This window comes from Hevea brasiliensis, chromosome 11, assembly GCF_030052815.1.
Source record: "Hevea brasiliensis isolate MT/VB/25A 57/8 chromosome 11, ASM3005281v1, whole genome shotgun sequence".
Classification (NCBI taxonomy): domain Eukaryota; kingdom Viridiplantae; phylum Streptophyta; class Magnoliopsida; order Malpighiales; family Euphorbiaceae; genus Hevea; species Hevea brasiliensis.
Window position 1 is genome coordinate 12,780,781 of NC_079503.1, and position 4,647 is coordinate 12,785,427.

The 4,647-nt window shown below is 41.5% G+C and overlaps 1 long non-coding RNA gene across 1 annotated transcript; it reads right to left on the reverse strand.

Annotated features, from left to right (window-relative positions):
* Window positions 1-1,856: 1,856 nt before the first annotated feature.
* Window positions 1,857-3,242, reverse strand: LOC131170576 (uncharacterized). Its single transcript, XR_009141366.1, has 3 exons — window positions 3,155-3,242; window positions 2,649-2,707; window positions 1,857-2,075 (listed from the first exon to the last, which is right to left on the reverse strand). It is a non-coding gene; the product is annotated as an uncharacterized LOC131170576 (long non-coding RNA).
* Window positions 3,243-4,647: the final 1,405 nt, after the last annotated feature.

Genomic DNA, 4,647 nt, shown 5'->3' on the forward strand with positions numbered 1-4,647 from the left:
CCGGATCTATTAAAACACGAGCCTCATAAGAGCAGGACGGAAGAATACCGCCACAAGCGCATTTGAAGCTTGAGCATCCTGGTGGGTCAGGGTGAAAACTCGAGCTTGTCCCCTACCCTGAGTGGCAGAACCCTGATACTGACTTCTACCTCCTGATCTGCCTCCAATTCCACGTCCCCCTTGTCCTCGGCCCTGTTGGCCCAATCGCTGCCATGTTGGAAGCACCGGATACAATTGTCGAGGAACATTTGCAGCAGAACCACGTGACCCCATCGTGGCTCATCAAAACGGCGATCTCTAGCAAAGTGGCGGTTGGCCACACACAAGCATACTCGACCCCATCAAACAAGGTCTGAATGTCCTCTTCCACACTTGTGCACACGGTGCCAAGAGGATCTGAACGAGCAGGCGCCTTGCCTGAGCTGTTACCACTCTTTGGATCCGCAGTGCAGAACCCTCGGGATTTGTGTCTAAAACCACTCCTCTTATTTCTGCTTCTTCCTCTGTAAGTAGTTTGGTCACCACTATCCATAGTACCCATGTGGGGAACACCTGAAGAACCCTCTGCTCTGTTTTTCTTTGCTCTTCCGCTATCATCCACAGCATAGCTAATCTCAATCTGTCTGGCTCGATCAACCACCACATCAAAAGACTGATCAGACATCATGGCCAGGTTTGCATACCTCCTGTCAAGCCCCTTTAGGAATCTTTTCACCTTCATCTTTTCTGTAGCTACTGCTGCAGGGGCATATCTGCTCAATTCCAGAAATTCTGTAGCATATTCATCTACAGACCTGCCATTCTGTCTTAAGGCCTCAAAGGCCCACTGTTTCTGATCTCTGAAGCTTTCTGGCACAAACCAATTGACAAAAAGTTCCACAAACTGAGCCCATGTCGAACCCTCCATCCGGGGTAACACGTAGTCATTCATCCATTGTCTAGGCATGGGCCCCATGACATGCTGCATACACTCTATCAATCTTCTATCAGTCAACTGTAATTCTGTTCCTGCCTGTCTGCAGGAATCCAAAAACCGATATGCATCATCTGACACATCATAAGTACCAGGCACCAACTTCTTGAAATTAATGATCTGTTTGTAAGATTCCTCTCTTGGTGCGGTGGACTGCTGCTGCTGTGGAGGGTGGACCATATACTGCGCCATCATATCGATGGTCCTCTGCAGACCAGCTAGAGTAGCTGCCATGGGGTCCATGGGACCCTGTGCCATAAAGGATTCTGTCTTTGGGGTTGTTGCTCCTCTACTTGGCGACTCTAGGCCTCCTCCCCCGCCTCCTCGGGGCAGGCGCCTCATCGTATGCCGACACTTCGTCGGGCACATCCAGTTACAGTGCGATGGCGGCTCTCACCTTCTACGCATTTTCACGAAATTCAAGACATTAGCCCACAAAATTCAAAACTGCACATTATACAGCTCTATAGACTCATATTTATACATAACATATGGAGCAGAAACTAGAAGCAAAGATGACAATGCAAGACGAATGTGGACCCTATATTTCCGCATGTGACTCTTAGTAGACTCTTCCCAACACTTTAGACAACATTCCCTAAGAATCTGGAGCCTAGGCTCTGATACCACATTTGTCACGACCCAACCTATGGGCCGGACCGGCACTAGGACACAGGCGACCCTAAAGCCCCGAGGCCGTAGTAAGCCTTAACTATTCATTAACACAACTCTAAGGCACATTTGGGCCCATTTTCAAGAAAACAAGCGGACAGTCCGGCCATAAAATGGACTTTCCAACGGGGAGTTTTTGACTCACCCGACCTGTAAACACAATAAATACTCAATTGGGGAGCTCAGCTCACCCTCCACATACTCATCAACATAAAATAAATGGGAGCTCAGCTCCCTCATCCAATCCATCAACATGCATAACATATTTAAGTTTACAGGTCCAACATGATAAAAATATTACAGACCAAATCCAAATAAACACTGCTAACACATGCGGAAATTCTAGGAGTAATTAAAATTACACAATATTGATAAACAACCTGCGAGGTAGAAAAGCAGGTTAACCCAGAACAAAATATCCTCCTGTGGCCTGTAAAAATTTTTGAACAGGAGTGAGCGTTCGACTCAGAGAGTAAAATATCAATTTTAACCATAATCTCTATAACTATCTAGTACTAATGCAACCTGTGGAGTGAAATGCAACAGCAACAACATTTTCACATCATAACATCAAAAAGGTAATTTGGAGCACTCACACACCCTGTAACATCATTCATAGTATATGGGAGCTGATCCCCTATACAGCTCTCTTAAATCCAATCTGGTGCCAGCGAAGAACTCAGCTCGGACTTCCACTTAAATACCAAATCGGGGTCCCAGCGAAGAACTCAAGCCGTGTCTACCCCGAAGGACCGGGTCCCAGCGAAGAACTCAAGCCGTGTCTACCCGTCCTATCCATAGTCCACACCACATCACACGCACGCCAACGCACGCACACTGCTCCAAATTACCACAACAACACTCATGGCACATTAACAGTTATCAATGCAACATAATTCGTGCCTAGAGTTTAACTACATAAATATATGCATATAAGTGATGCATGGGCATGCTGAACATATAATAATATCGAAATTACAGTTAAAATTAATATTTTACTCACAGACTTGACGACAAATCACTATGGTGGCTGGGCGGAGGAAGAAGGCTGTCCCGGCTCACCTGACAAATACATTACATCTATTTAATAAATTTGACTCAATACAACAAAGAAAAAGATCAAGTACGTCCTAAGTCGTGCCGAGAATCCGGCAGAGTCTCCCCTATACCTAGGACCTACCCAACCTGCAAAAGGGCTAAAAACGCACTTCTATATTCACAATCCATACATCAACAGTTCAATCATATCACACAGCCCCTCCTGGGCCCATCAAATCAGTCATCCATCACAATACGCAAAATTTCAATTTAGTCCTTATTATTGATCATTTTTGCAAAAATTGCCCAAACAAGCTCTAAAAATTATAAAACTTTGCCCCGCAGTCCTTAGCAATATTACTAAGCTATTGCAAAAAGAATCGTAATTTTCTAAGCTACCACGAATATTTTATGGATTTTTAATCCTATTTAAGCACTAGAAAATTACGAAAAAGCAAGTTTTGGGTTTACCTTTGCCGATTCCGACTTTGGGAACGCGCTCGGGACGTCTGACAATGGGGGGCTAGCCAAAACCTCAGTCCAATTCGGAGACTTTTCCAGTGCAGTGCATGCGGCGAAATTTGCAGACCCGGTCAACTGTCGAATTTCCGCGAATCGAGGATACCTACACGAAGCCCATAACACGGGGGTTAGTACATAAATTTTTCAGAATTTTCTAAGCTCATTTAATGCTCGGAAAACACTGCGAAGTTCCGTGGGACCCACCGAAAAACGTTGTCGGAAAATTTTGAAATTAATATCCCGCGAAGCCCTCGTCGAGTGGAGCGTGCTGGTAGCCTCGGTTTTCTCGTGGGATTCACGGTTTTCGAGAAATCTAGCCCAAAAGTCGAAATGGGCGAAAATCTTCCCGAGCAAAAATCGGACAATCCGCTCGATGGATTTCGGCGTTCTTGGTGTCTATGGAAAGCTCTCGCCGAGTAGATGATTTTGGACACAAGACCCGGTCCAATCGGTGGCCGGATCGGCGGTTGGCGGGAGAATCGGAGCGGCAGCGCGAGGAGGGAGGAGAGAAAAGAAAGAGAAAAGAGAGAGACGCGCGCGGGAGAAGAAAAAGGAAAGGGGGCCGGTTCGATTCGACCGGTCCGATCCGGTCCGGTTCGATTCGGCCGGTTCGATTCGAAATACAAAATTTTGAATTTTTACTCTGCCTCGGGACCGAAAACGAGGTCCAAAAATTCCGAAAAAATTCCGTAAAACTCAGAAAAATACGTAGACTCCAAATATATTTTTAGTTTTGCCACGTGGTCTTTAAATTAATTTTTAAAAATCATCAAATTTATATTTTCGGAAAATCGAACCCGATTTTTAAAATCCGAAAAATCTCAAAAAAATTCCTAAAATTTAAATAAAATTTAAATATAAAAAATACTCATAATTAATAAAATTTTGGGGTGTTACAAATATAAAGAACTCAACCTATTTTAAAATTATTTTATTAATAGTATTATAGAGAAAATAATTATTAATTATTATAAATAAATTAATTTTCTTTTAAAATATATTTATGTTTATAAACTTAAAATATAATTTTAGTAATTTTTTAACTATTTCATAGATTAATTACTTTTTTTTAATATATTTTTTGTTCAAAATTTTTATAGCTTAATTATTATTTTTTTATTTTTTAAAATCTTTTTTTTTTAATTTTTATAGCTTAATTAAAGAATTTTATTTATTTTAAAATTATTTTTAGTTTTTAATAAATAATTTTTTATTAGTATAGTTAATTTTAAATTTAATAATTATATATATATATATATATATATATATATATATATATATATATATATATGTGTGTGTGTGTGTGTGTGTGTGTATATTCTGTTTGGGTTTTTATACCTTCATTGTCACTATCCTCTGTCTTACCTTAAAACACTCCTTCGTCCCATTAACCTGCCTTACTCACAATTCCCAGCAAAATGCACACTCCTTTAATGCTATCC